The 15,526-nt window shown below is 38.0% G+C and overlaps 1 protein-coding gene across 5 annotated transcripts in view; it reads left to right on the forward strand.

Annotated features, from left to right (window-relative positions):
• LOC128874141 (uncharacterized) overlaps positions 1–15,526 on the forward strand; it is a 109,121-nt gene that overhangs the window by 42,160 nt on the left and 51,435 nt on the right. The gene's annotated exons all lie outside the window — the stretch shown is intronic.

Here is a 15,526-nt window from a genome sequence, read left to right on the forward strand (position 1 = left end):
GAATTAACACATCTCGCTGGTATACGCATTCGAGAAGATTTATTTACTTAAGTAGATGCATTCCAAATACCCCCATTATCCACCTAAAACAATAGTTTGCTGCGCTAGAATTCAAACATTGCACATACGAACATGTATGTACCAGAGCATAATATTATGTAGGGCCATCACAAAGTCATTCATACGTATGATGTATTACATGCATGAGTTTCCCTGGATATTGAACCATAAATATTCATGTTATAGAGATCGTTAGCATGAAAAATTAGACGTGTATTTATGAGACCAATTATGGCATTCAATTTTGTGGTTTATTTCAAATTCCGATTGAAAATTGACGAGTTGGAATAATTTAATAAATATTTCTTTCTCGTGAAGAATTTCTTTCTGACTTTTTTATTTCGTTTCTTGTATGTAGAAGTTGACTCGAAGTTGGAAATATCCACGTTATCTTCTGCTTCCGTCGATGAATAAAATACATCGAATGTTTGATCGCTAATAATGGCTATCTATATTTGAAGATACTCTCCTTCTCTGGGTCATGTTGCACTTGCATCAGTGAACAGTAATTAATTAGTGATTAGCTACTCGCCGTGGCGAGTGGCCAACGATCCTACCTCGAGCAAATATTGAAAGGAATTTCCCATTCGACTTTCGTCGATATCCGATGCCTAGTGTTGATTTTCGATATTTTCGTGCAAATAGTTGAAATATGGGCCTGTGCTACGGGAATCTTGCATGCTAGAATTATTTTATTTTTACAAATTAAATTATGTTCCACAGAGTGAAGGAATAACCCTAAAATATCTTCACTATTTTAAACAACAATAACAAATTGACACTACCTAAACTTGGCTTGAGGATAATTAAAAAATAAACACTCACTGATCGAGACAAGCACCCGTATTTCATTAGCATTTCCCAGAGTTATGTCCATCAATTTTTTAAACAATTACAGGGGCCTATTTTGACCGATAAGGGTTTATTTTTAAACCTCGGAGCACACAGAAGATTTTCAGATCACCATGAATCTTTCAAGAAAAGTATCCAACTCGTTTATAGTAGAAAACGTTCAAGTAAATTTAAAAATGCTACTAAAATGCTACCCCAAAACTCCGATAAAGTCGCAAGATACATCTGTGTATTTGCAATAAATATCTCTCGATATTTTAAACGATGCCTTTCAAACAGCCACAGAGAAAATTGTCCAGCGGAGTTGCATCAATATTCTCGCTCTGCCGTTTCGATGACACTGGCAATAAATACGTACAAAGTCCACCCCTTCCGCTATCGAATATCGAAGACTCCTGTAACGACACTATTCAATACGATTCGCTAATACTACGATTTTCATGTACGTTTCAACCGGATCGCGATACTACCTAGAAGTGATCCACTTTCTTTCATCTCTCGAGCCATTCTATAAATTAGACGCGTGTATTTCATTTGCATTGAAACTATTTACAACCGTCCGACGTATAACAGGACTTTGAAACCCAGTGGGGCGTTTGAATTGCACCTGGACTGTATTTAGTTCTCGCAAAGAAAAATTATTCAAATGAGCGTCGAAGAAACTCATTTGGAGCATCGCATTCCGCGTGAGTTTGAAAGGGGAACACTGCCAGGATTTCTGGGGAGAACGTTGAAGAAATATACAGAAAAGACGATTCAAGTGAAAAAGTGTCGCTGCTGGCTCTTGGCACCCCGTAAAGTCACATTCCCACGCGTGAAACGTCCGACGTAATTAAATTATTCAGCACTATTGAGCACGCTTATAGATACAGCTCGAAATATTCGTAGATACTGGTTGCTTGCCAAAGTCACTTGAAAGCGGAGTAACAGTCTTTATTATAAGAGTATTTAAGAGTTTGGACAAGATACATTGAAAATGGTCGCAGGAATTTGACGACGAAGCACTCGAAGCTCTTACCTGATGCAGTTTTATTTAGTGGTGGATGCAACCGCAGAGAAAAATGAGTTCGTCCATTTGGCGCAATTTATAGTCACTTAGAAGAAATGGTAGAAGTGATCAAGCCCGGTGGACGGATACAGCGAAGGAACGTTTGCGGTGCATTAAGGAGAGGACAAATTAATCGACCATTTCAGGAGCGCATTGTCGCTGGAAATGAAAAGTGGGTATTCATGGACGATCCACAAAGAAGACAATGGGTCATGAGAAGACAATTGGAGGGGTGCCATTGCCATGTTCAAGGGCCGGGGAACCTGGCGAAGACTTTATTGCGCTGTTGTCGAACTTTCGTACTTTGGAGCACTTTAAATCTCGAACTGGGGATGCAAGTGAACAGTCGGTCGAACGATATTTATCGACGAAGTATATTAAAATTTTGAGTGTCCTTGGAAGTGCCTAAAGGGATAAATAATTACGTTAAAGTAAAATACACGTGTACATATTTCTGATATACTTTATATATATATATTTTTTTTTTGTATATATAATGTATATTCAGAAACATCACAGCTCTCATTTAATTTCATTTAATCTGTACCGAAAAGTATCTCAGGCTTATATTTAACCGAAATTACAAAGACATCGATGCTTTTTTAAATCGTATCGGGTATTTTCATTATTGTAACGGTGTAGCTAACACAAAGACAGATTCTAACATGTATATATATCTTCATCTCTAGATGAACTCGTGTGAAGTTAATCCAAAAACTCAATTCCATTTAAAAAATCATTGATCTCGTTGAAATGTTGGAAAATATAATCTTTAAAATAATTTTTTTGCCTATCATAGTACGCCCTCCATCAAACTTTTAATAAGATCTTTAATATTTAAGAAGTTTACTGCGACACCCTGTGTATAAAATTATACACGCAACCCTAATATAACTTGTTGTTTACTACAAAAAAAATATAGGAAATATCGAGTACCCCAAAATTCACCTTGTCCATCGCATTCAAAATCTCTTATCATCTATGATGCATTTACTCGAACAAAATAATTTCGTTCCCTAAAAATTTTGCTATGAGACGCCCAAGGCGCGGCTTCCTGTCGAGATAAGCCTGTATATCAGGTTTACGAGGCGTGCATCCGCGCGCGAAGGGGGCGCGACCGCGCCATTTGTCGCGGACACGGATCGCCGCCGGTCCAGGAACTTAAATCGGCCGCGACAATCCCGCTGAGATATCGTCTTGGCTCCCGATAGGAGATGACCTACGCCAACGGCAGCCTTTAATATCGCGGGGATGCGAGCTTAGCGGAACGGCTCGATGAATAGGGCTGGCTCTCAATCGACTGCTTCTCTCGAGGCGCTTTCTCGTTAAGAAGCCGCGCAACGGCGCCGGGTTGACTCTGTGTTAAACGAAGGATACTTTTGCCGTTTTTCTTTTTCCCACCTCCGAGGAGAACAAAAATGACAATGGAGGATTGTGCTTCGTTTGCCTCTACTTCTCCTTTGCCTTTTCGCGCCCATGGCGGTGCTCGTCGACCATTATCCCCTACCCTCTTCCCTCGCCTCGGCAGCCATTAGTTACTTCTGGGATTGTTCCTGGAAATGAGAAATACTTGGCGCACGTACGGGTTCCTAACTGGTTGCTTTCTAATTTTGTCGACGTAATTGTCTTTGGCGCGAGTTATCGGATCCCTTTGAGGTTATGGCGGTCATTTGGCGCCGTTTTGTGACTCTTGGGTTGGCCATCAGAGGGCTGGTCAAGTGGTTTAATTGGTTTTTTATTTGGAGATGAATGAAGCTTAGGTGGAGTATTACTAATGGTCGAAATTCACCTTGCTTCTATTTTCCCGATTCAATGGTATTTAATTTATGGAAAAATCATTGTCTGTGAGGTTATGACAGTCATTTGGCGCCATTTCGCGACTCTCGAGCTCGCGCCACCAGAGGACTGGTAGCTGGTAACCTAGGTGGAGTATCATAAAGAGTTTAAATTTGACTTCCTTGATTCTCTCGAAATGAATGGCATTTAATTTATGAAAAGATGATTCTGCCCAAGGTTTGCCATGTTTAATCGTGTAACCCAGAGTTGCGTGGAGTGGCTAGAGGTCTGGTTGGAAGTTTTGATTATTAAAAGCGAGTGAATTTTGCACTTTCCAAACTAATATCAGGAAAGTTCTGCGTCGAGGGTGTCAGTTGGCTTGGAAGTTTCGACTATTAAAAGGGAGAAAATTTGATACATTATAAACTAATAATACGGAGAAAGTTCTGCAACAACGTCGCCAGCCTTTCATATACGCGGACGATTCACATAATCGCTCAAGCAATCGCTCACGGTAATGATTTTCGTCCTGTCAACTTGAAATGGCAGAAAGTAAAGTTAAGCTCTTTTTCAAGGAGGTCCGTTTTCGTAAAAAAGGTCGATCGCTCTTAATAGTGCCTTTAGGATGAAAGCTATTCGATTTATTTGATCGTCAATCGTTTGACCTAATGCAAAGGGAGACGGAGCGTTTTAGCTATGAGAGCAATGAGAATTATGGCGTTTTATCCTGGACCAGTTAATTGCCTCATCAGTGAGGCTTCCCCAAGCGGATTCTGCGTTAGACGTGCTCTTCAGTTGGAAATTACCTCCTACAAGAGAAGGAGGGGGCATTTAGAACAGATTGTACCGTAAGAAAGAGTTGCCATTTCCATAGGCGCAAACTTGTTGTTCAAACACCTATTCTAGCGTCTCAAGTTGTATTAAATCTTCAATATTAAAGAAAACAATCACGTTTAGTTTGATTGACGTGTTCCGTTGCCAGTCGTGGACTATGGCTCGGTTTCCAAATTGCAACTTTCTAAACTCCATGTTTCGTCGCTATTAATAACGCAACCTATGGAGTTTGGGTAGTTTGCAAACTTCTTGACAATGGCTCTTTTGTTCGTTACTGAACAATTTCCACATAAGATTACCTGCAGGCTCTTGGAGTATTATTTTTATTGTATTACTTAAAATCAGACAATACGGACGGACTTTAGGATCAGTATTGTCCTTATTTTATTGCTTAAAATCAGTCAACACCTTCCCCATGAGAAATCAATTTCTCCCACTTTAAAATCATGTTTTGTTTCCATTTAGAGTGACTCTTCCCCTCTCATCTCCTCTGAAAATTTATAATTCCTCTCTAATTTGAATTCCTTTCAAAAGTTCTTTGTTTTCGTGTACGATGCCACTTTTACTCCTCCCATCTTCCCTTCCTTCTATCCTCTTACTCCTACTAAATCGCATTCGTCGCGATTCGGTATTATTCGTCGCCAAATCGGAGCGGATCATTCAGCGGGAACTTGCCTCCTGCTACACGTGCACGGTAAGTATAATGAGCAGACGGCTTGTGTCAGGTTTTTCGGAAATCCTCGTGAAAGGATTATCCGTGGGAGAAGTTTCTTTTTAAAGACGTAGCCGGAAGGGTTAATAGCGGCTCCTAACGACCCTCGACGGCGGATCCACCGACTGCCAGGAGAAATTCTAAAGACGCACGCGCGCAAGAGCTTCTCCTGGGAACCCCCTTTTCGGAGGTTTAATTCGTTGAACGGCCGCGAGGCCTTAATTACAACGGCGAGCATGCCGTGGATCTTCCACGCGGCTCGTTATTGGCCTCTGCGTGTTCTCCAAAATTATTCCGCGTCCAGTGACGCATCGAAACTTATTCGAGCTCGATGCTAATTAGACGTGGAGTAAACGGGTATATAGGGTGTTTTGATCAAAGGGAAATGATTTAGTAGCTCGTGAGGGGATGATGATGCTGGAAATATGTTTCAACGAAAGGGGTACTATGGTAAATTTGGTAAAATGGGACACATTACATCGAATGAATTTGAATTACATTAAATTCAGATGTGAGAGAAGTGCCGTAGGAGATTTAGATTGAGATTTTAAGAGTTATTTATAGTAAGATTGATAGATGACGCCTTAAATTGGAGGTTGTATATTTGTATTTATCATTGTGTCTGACTTTAAGATATTGTTTTTTTTTTTTTTAATATTACCTAAATTACATCAATTGTTACCAAGCAGATAATGAAACACTGATTAATAATCGAAATGTAAAATTATATAGAACTAATATTTCGAACTATGCAATAGAATTCCCAGAATTCATTGCCAAGCTCTATTAAAAAACTGTTAGACTCACAAGTAGTGTTATGTTATTCATTCAAGGTATGTCTCATAAATAAAATTATGTTACTCTGACGAAGCACATAATTTTTTAAGAACATTAATTTTTCTTGCATGTTTTTGAGTGTTGAAGTAAAAATATCAGCAAGGAGTTCTTCCAAGGGGTGTGAAAGTTAATTGTTTTGATAACGTGTCCGCAACCTGTGTGCATCCGATTGCATGCACAAAAACCACCGAATATTTCGCGTGATACCGGAGCCAACCGTTCTCGGTAATTAGGTTTATAGGTCCGCACACGGGAAACGCGCATGATTTGCGTTTTTCTGCCCCGAGCATCGAGCTCTCTTTTTGCTCGGCCTACTTCTTCCATTTCGTCGCTTCGAACGTCATTCCGCGACGGAACGCTTGGTTTTTCAATCAAAATTTCGGCGCAACATATACAAGTAACAAATAAATGCTCGTGCCAGATTTGTTTCAACAAGATCTCACACGTTATTCGAAAGGAATATCGGTTGACAAGTTCACAGTAGTTAAAAATATGTATTTAATTTATTATATATATATATATATATATATATATATATATATATATATATATATTCTTTTAAGTGGTTCAACTGATTATAAGTATAAATTGCTATTTTTTATTTATTTTTCGAGATATATAGCTATTTAACGATTTTTCCTCTGATATTGAAGGATTTGGAATTCCACGGAGAAACGCGGTTTATCGAATTGGAGGTTGTTTATATTCTGAACGTTTAGAAGTTTGTTCGCTGAAACATTCGGGGAGGCAAACGATATGAAGTAGGTTAAATTAATATCAGTATATAGGGTCGCTCGTATTTCGGTATCACTTGATATATGGAATCATCTAAATTATTTATATCGATCCTAGAAATGACAAATTAAATAATTGCATGCATTCTATCGTGTACCATTTCATTACAGCATCAATACGCACAATTTATTTCTCGCAACACTAATCGTAATCATATATTATATGTGACCTGATTATGATTTATAAACAATCCTGTATATCTCCATTACGTTAATGCACGTTAATTGGATATTTATCTTTAATTCTACGCCTCAAATTTGATTTAATCCATCATTTAATACTACATGCGAATTTCATTAAATAAACAGACATCGTTATTATTATAAATATACCTGTATGTCCAGCATGGAACGAGCTTCTAAATAACTAGGGATGGTAGCAATGTAGATTCTGCTACATATGAATATAATAGGTACATGGTAAATATTGTGGCATACACTTTTGAAGTTTGTCGACGAAACTTAACGACCCAATGTAAAGCAACCCCGTAAGGTTTATTATTCAATGGAACCTGGAAGCTTAAGCACTCCATCGTTTTGATTTAATCGAGATCATCATGGTTAGCATATAAAGTAGAGGCAGATTCGAGGTAGAACATATAACTACTTAAAACTTCGTAGTAGAAAATAGAATAGAAGCAAAAATCTTCTTAACTGAGTATAGGGACATTAAAGTAGTATCCCTCGGATGTATAAAATAATATTTCGCCGGATACATGAAATGTATTTCCATCAAAAATTTCGTAAGCGGGAAAAGATTATTTTAAGACGTTGAGAATGATGCATTTTTTATCGAATTTTTTTAAACTAATATATCTAGTCAATCTTTATGAAACTTTTTTTTATTCGATATTTGGTGATAACTAGATTGCGATTCATTATGCACTTATAGAACATTTGAATGTGAAAGAACAAGAATATAAAAAAGATTGAAAGTAAAGTTCATATTATAATATTTGCAGAATAAAATAAATTCCTATTTATGTTCAATTTGTATAGGGACGTTCGCGAAGATTTTATTTTGCATAAAGATCCGCAGTATAGTGATGACAAATAATCTGTTCTCAATACAAAATTCTACGTGGAAAGTCACGTATATGATCATGATTGTAGACCCCTCGCCGCCGAAGATTATCATTCCATATTGAGGCCATTCATGCTACTTCGGTGTGTATACAGTGCCTCTTTCATTGGGGTAATTATGACTTTACTCAGGATCGGGTTACCTTGATCAACGAGCTGTCGCTGTCGATTCTCGAGGCATTTCTGGTACCAGAAATGGTAGTTTGTCGGAAAATCCTGCGGGCCTTTAATGCCTTTTATTCGCCGTCGAGCAGTTTTCGTGGGAAACGGCGAGAAGCCATGTAGAGGCTCCCATTCTGGCTTCCTCTAACGGTTTAATTCGTTCGCCGGATTGTGAAATCTTAACCGCAGTCCCCGCTGTATTACCACACCCTCTCTGCCCCTCTGTTCATTAAGGGAGTAGCTGAACCTCGAGATTTTACATGTCGACCTCTTTTCGCATTCTGTAATCAGGGAAAATTAATAACTGTAATCGTTCGAAATTCGCCAAGTTTCCTGCTCGTTGTTTGGTGGAAAAGTACAGAATATTAATAATCAGAGGAGTCACGCTCGGTTTTTGTTGAAATTTAATAAATCAAATTCCCTCGCATTCTGTAATCAACGGAAAATTAATAACTGTATTCGTTCGGAATTGACAATGTTTGTTATTCGTTGTTTGATTATTAATATTCTGCAATCAAATTTTCACCAGAGGAGTCGTATACAATTTTGACGGTAAATACATAATTTTGTGGAAAATGTGAAAATTGTAAAATCATTGTGGAATACATTGTGTTTATATATAATCATTAAAATATATTTTGTTATGTTACATTTTCTTGTAACATTTAATCGTATGTTTTCCATATTATAATTTTGAATAGCAGAACAATAAGTCAAGTTATGGACCTAATGTTATAGTACCTAAACATAGCAATCGTAGATTCGTCCTTTTAATCATTTTTTCCATCGACCGTACGTGAACATCTGAAAAACAGTTTATCGAAAGTTTCGAGGTGTCCACGCCCTTAAAATTAACGAGTATCGTGTTCAGGATGGATAATATTGGCTCCTCGAGAAAAACAACGCGAAACTTGCCCATTTACCCTCTCGCGAGAGGTTTATTCGTTATTGACCGCCTCTGGGGCTAAAAGTGCCTTAAGTTATCCAACGATATCGACTTTTCGTCGAAAAGCCAACGATTTATGGTGCGGCTGAAATCCGTGGCGCACCAACCGCGAAAAGCATTTCCATGTTTAACGACGTTCGGTCTCGATTAAATATCAACTTTTCCGGCGATGACAGCCCCGAAATCCCTGGTGTTTACATTGAAACTCTCATGCAAATTCGTGCCATCGTCGAAACAGCGCGGAGGAATCTTGGGGAAAGTTGTGTTTCGGTAACTTAGCGAACATTTGCCAGATAACAGAGGTTTTAATATTCCATTTGGGTTGAAATAAGTAAATTCACATCGAGAGTCTTTAATATGTTCCTTGATGGAGACTGGAGCTCCTTATGAAGTCTTTGGAAAACTAGAAGACATTTATTAAAATATCTACGAGATATTTATACGAGACTGAAAAAGTAATTGCACTTGCTCTTTGGTAATTAAACTTATGAACATTTTTGTGAAGGGTTTTATTGAATTTTTTATTTTAAAAGTAATACTTTTAATTTATTTTTCTGAAGTATTGCCAGTTTATATTTATTTGATTAATGACGACGTTTCTGCATAGAGTTATTAATTTCGGTGATAATTTAATCTCCAGCTATCCAAGGGGTATTTGCATCGGACGAATAGAACAGGTTACGCGAAGGATATTACATGAAAATGTCGAAGCGGTGAACGTAAATGCAAATTAGACGCTAACGAAAATTTCATTTTGAAATTAATTTGGCGCAAGCGAGTCACGGTCAGTAGAAATCGATGGATTTCTGTCTCATTAACACCTGCATCCACAATTTTATGGTGATTGCAGGCAACTATACACAGTGGCGTGTAATCACTTGCCAAATTAAACATATTGCTTAAGATGATTACATAGTTGATTGCTTCTACTATAAAATCACGTATTATTAAAAATACATTTTTTGATAGCCAGAACTTGAATAACAATACTTTTACCACTAGTAACTTGTAGACATTATTTCATCCACAACTTTGAAAATAATTTCCACCCCTTGAGTATCAATCCAAGTTTCACCCAAATTGATAATATTTAATTAAGGGATATGGCTTTTAACAAAAAAATTATTTAACACCGTCCGCGTTGTCTTCAACGCAAGGCCAATCATTACTTCTTCCCAGAAAGGCCTCTAGGGAACATAAAATTTAATTTGTCGTAAAACACGTGGATTGGCCACGGTCATTTCGCAGAGCCACGAGTCGAACCAATCATTTCACCCCACCGAATCCTTTCGTCTGGACACGATTTCTGAAACTCCTGGAATAAAAATAAGCTTTCGTTCGCACGGCTCGGGGCTCGATCATCGACCCTCGGAACTCAATAAAGGTCCTTCGTTTTCCTCAGCAGGAGACGGCAATCCTGGCGTGAAAAGGAACACTGTTGAAAAATGGCCACTCTTAGTATTCGTTGGAACAGAAGAATTTCTGAAATGCTCCTTGCGCCAAAATACTTTCTTCGATCAATGCATCAAATTTAACATGCTTCAACCCTCAAATGCTTTAATCCCGAAATGTTCCATGCAGTATTTTCCAAAATATGGGGTGCAAGCCGTAGAACGGTGAGTCTTACGATTCTAGATGAGTGCAATATTTACTCAAATATACTTTGACTCAACATCTGTCAAAGTATATTTTCTTCGTGTAATTTTAAACCTAATACTTCTCTCAGACCTAGACATTATTCTTTCTTAGAGTAATACTTTTCAAAACCTATGGAAACAATTTTCTCTCAGGCCCAGAATGTTTTCTTTCTTAGAGTAATACTTTCCAAAACCTGGGAAAACAATTTTCTCTTATGCCTAGAAATTTTTCTTTCTTACAGCAGTACTTCCCAAACCCAGTGGAAACAATTTTCCCTACTCCTTTTCTCAAGCCCAAAAATTGTTCTTCCTCAGAGCAGTACTTTCGAAACCTTTCGAAAACAATTTGCCCAAAGTCGGTCGTTCCTTTCCCGCTAAGACTCGAAAATGCCCACTTTCGACATCGGTCTTTCGACTGCGATTTCCAGCGCACTTTCGAATGGTAGTTTTCGATATCTCTCGTTTGCGGCTGTGGTGTAGGAAAGCGTGAAAGGGAGAGGCGGCAGGCGGTCTTCCGAGAAGCTCCAATTTCGATGATTAAATGGAAGCTAGCGCGAACGGGGTCCAGTCCCAGTGGATTGTTGCGCCCTTGTTCGACGCTTTTCCACAGGGAAAGGGGGGGGGGGGCCGGGGAAGGAGCAAGCGAATCGTGGATGTACGCGCCCATTGTTTCGTCCTACCGAGGTGTTCAGAGCGCTGATTACGCGACCGGGTATCTGTCGATGGCAGTAAAACAATGCGCTTCGAATGAAAGGATAAATAAACGGATGTCTCCACAGGAGCAAGAGACTCTGTTTTTTGTAACGATAAAGTAGCAGGGTGAACGTTTTTCCACGAAATATCGAAGCAGATTCGATGTAGGACAGTCTAGACCCTAGAGTACTGTGTTACTATTATCTTTGGACAGATTTTTATTTTACACTGAGTACTATTGTACCGGGAGGTAATAATTGAGAGCTTCGGAGGTAATATCGAAGAGGTTCTCATTTTTATTTTGACGTTAGAATGGTTTATAGGAGAAGCTTTATGATAATACGCAAACTCAGCTAGTAGTGTTGACTAATGTTGGGTATTTCTACTTGTATTGATATTTCCGAGCACTGTTGACGAGTATTATTTGGTTTAACTGGTTCCAGATAGATGGATGTCGATTCTAGTCAGATAGAAGATGAAAAACAATTAACAGGATTGTTAATGTTTGCCAACAAACAACGCAACAAGTAGAAGTGACAAGTAATAGTCAGACACGTTGATTTCTACACGATAGTCTCATTACACTTGATCTCTTATTGGTATCAATTGTGGTATTAAAATTTGTTAATTCATTTCATTAGGTAGATATCAACATCATACAATTTTGTACTAAACGGAGGGATATATTTTTTTTGTACATTTTCTATCAACGACTCATAAAAGAATCTTGTAAGGCAATTTTCCAATACTATTGCACCTCAGGGGCTGTAGCTATGTTTATATGTAGCTACAGTACGGGTTTAGCGATCCCGAGGTACCCGAGCTATAAAAGGGCCCAGTGGGCCCCAATAAACATGTAAAGGAATGTAATGGAAGAAGTTAAGGATTGATATAAAACAATACAAATGTGATATGGAGAAAAAACACATGTGCAAGACTAGTGAAATCTGACAAGCAAGCCTGGACCAAAAGGTGCAACAAATAATGTAAAACGTGGTGGATACATCGATAATACAGTCCAGTTTATTGCATTAGGTTTCTTTTTTTAAAGTATATTATTCCAAAGTCTTAAATTAATTTTTAAATGTATCTTAAACATTTTATTTCGAAGTTTTGAATTTCTTTTTAACCGACTAACGGACGGACCACGGACAAACAAACATCAGTACAAACGAAGAGTTGAGTTGCACTTTTACTCATAGATCCTTACAGAGAGTCTTCTTAAGCCAACAAGGCTTCAGAACACATATGTGCAAGACCGGAGAATCGTAACAGGCAAAACAGGACCGATAGATGCAGTAATCAATGTAAAACACATTACGTACCTTTATAAAATATTATAAGACATATCTTTATGAGACATTAAGGAAACTCTATTCGGCTGAAGTCGGCCAGCCAACGAAACGAGGCTCGTTAAAGTTTGACGTCGCAGAGTTCGCCAGAATTGAGTCTGTAAATCGCGCTCGCTAGGCGACAAGAATGTTAATGGAAGCTTCGCATAAGCGCGGTTTCTGGTTTATCATCTTTGAATTCCAACGGAGCGTTCCGCAGACCGCACCCAACGTGACTGAAGTCGATTTTCAGGGACAGGTTGTCTCGTTCGCTCCTTACCTTGGGGAAACTTTGCCGACAAATCCTTGGAATGGGGCTGAGACTCCAGAGCAGAGTGTCACGGGGTGTTTTCCAGCCTCCGTGACGAATCAGGTGCATTCTTGAATGATGTTCGCGTTTAATAGAGGATTAATACCGATCGACAACTTTCATAGAGCTTAGGAAAGGTCAAGAATAATTTAATTTGATTAATTTTCAACTTTCCTGTGCTAATTTTTTTCGATTTATCTACTCGAAAATCTCTAACCTTTGTTAGAAGTGACGTTATTTGTCAATAGTAATATAAAAAATTAAAATACGAGAGGTTACTTCATAGAAATTTAAAACATTTTGTAATAATATAATTTCGTGATGGAATAATATAATTGTAATAAATGAGAATCCTCGAATTCTCGGTTCGTACCAATCTAAAATATTTTCCCTCGTCATAGAGTCTATATTAAGCGGCAGCATCTAGGAATTCGACTTCCATCTTCGTTAAAGACGCCCCGCATACCGCCAAGTAATTGAATGAACGGAGGCACCGCCCCACGCGCGTTACATTAAACCCTATATTGTAAGACGCTCCTCTCAGATAACTAATTACGCGGCGAACTTGGTATTCAACCCAAACAGTCACGCAGCATTAACCTTGCTTGTGACTGGAATAAGCGAAAGCAAATGGAGATTGTTCGTCTACCCGTCCCTTTTTTATTTGGCCAATTGCAACCCTTCAACGAACTTAAATATTCTCAGGGTTGATTGAAATGAATTTGTAGTTGTAAATATCGATTAATCCTGCAGCACTTACATAAATCAGTTACAGTAGAAATATTAAGTGACGAGACAAAATTCGTGGAATAACAGAAAGGGGGGTGATTCTTCATGAAAAAGTAAGTCGAAAATGAAGAAGAAAATTTTTTGTAAGCGGCTTTGTTCCCGAGGAAATTAATTTCGAAATCCATGAGGCATGTCTGACCATTATCGACTATTTCCACTTGTGTACTACATTAATAACGAGAACCTAGTCGCAGTAAATAAAATCATTGTGAATATTTACGAACACTAGTAGAAATACTTAAAAATAGTCAGACTAGTCCAACCATAACTGTTCATGTGCCCCAAAAAATTGTCCATATCATTTTCCACGAGAACAAAGCCTCCCTAAATAAAATTTTATTCCTCATTATCACCATATTTTTATACAAAGAAACCTTCTCTTCTTTCAAACTACCAATTCCATTCCACCCTGTCTACTCCATATAAATGACTAACAATGAGTCGAATATCAACGTATTTACCTTAACAATACGTATTCTGAAAAGAATTAAAATATCTGATAACTTTCTCGTGATTGAGGCACAATGCGCGATATTTTATTGTTTTCGACCGACTGGAAAAGCTTGTAGGATAGAATCGAATACAGTTTTCGTTCTTTCTACGCGCAGTTAAAAATGGCGAATTATCGTGGGAATAGTTAAAAATTAATTTGGGTATTTAGGGCAGTTACTAAGTGCGATGCTTTTCTTATCAGCGACACCAGCACCGTGAAATCTCCGCGAATGATTTCTCGCTGAAATTGAGTTTGGCCTTAATGCCTACTTAGAAGCTTTTTCTTATCGAAACTGACACTCCACCGAATCGATGGATGCTCCTGGGAATTTCTCAACTTGGAATGCATTTAAGGTGGGAAATACGTCGATGTAAAATGCGCTGTACATTTTAGAAAGTCCCGCATACTCAAGATGAAACGGAGCTTATGTTTCGATAATGTATTCCTGATTGAAGTTGATCGGTACAAGTCGTGCTCGCCAAGACTCTTTAAAAATATTTCTCTTGCTTGAAGTTTGTAATCGAAAAAGTTCACTTTGACGCACTTCGTTGCGGAGAAATGTTACGCGCTGTTTAACGATTAAGATTTCAGAAACGTTTATGGTGGATACATCGATAATACAGTCCAGTTTATTGTATTAGGTTTCTTTTTTTAAAGTATATTATTCCAAAGTCTTAAATTAATTTTTAAATGTATTTTAAACATTTTATTTCGAAGTTTTGAATTTCTTTTTAAGTAAGAGATTCATAGTTTCGTTAAATTCTTCTAGAAATTTTAACTGTATATTTTCAGGAATATTATTTCAAAGAAAATTATTAAAGTATTATGTAATATTCTCAAATATGGTCAACTTGATAAATATCTTCTTTATAGAAGTGCCAACTGCAGTTTGCATCATGCAGCTCTCGATGCATCCTCGATGCTATAGTTTTGACGCAACGTTCTTGAAATAGATCCAGTTTGATACGTACGTGTGTATTTATAAAGTTAAGTCGAAGTTTTATTCGTGAATGTACGTGTGGACGGTAGCTATCACAGAAGAAAGTACGGACGTCCAACTCGAAGGAGTATTTATGGTTGGTGCAGCTGAGTGGTCTGGGTAAACCTAACTTTGGTGAGAAATCGCTTCGCGCTGGAATTGAAAATAGAAGATCACGATCGTCGCTCCG

Source organism: Hylaeus volcanicus, chromosome 3 (assembly GCF_026283585.1).
Source record: "Hylaeus volcanicus isolate JK05 chromosome 3, UHH_iyHylVolc1.0_haploid, whole genome shotgun sequence".
NCBI lineage: Eukaryota > Metazoa > Arthropoda > Insecta > Hymenoptera > Colletidae > Hylaeus > Hylaeus volcanicus.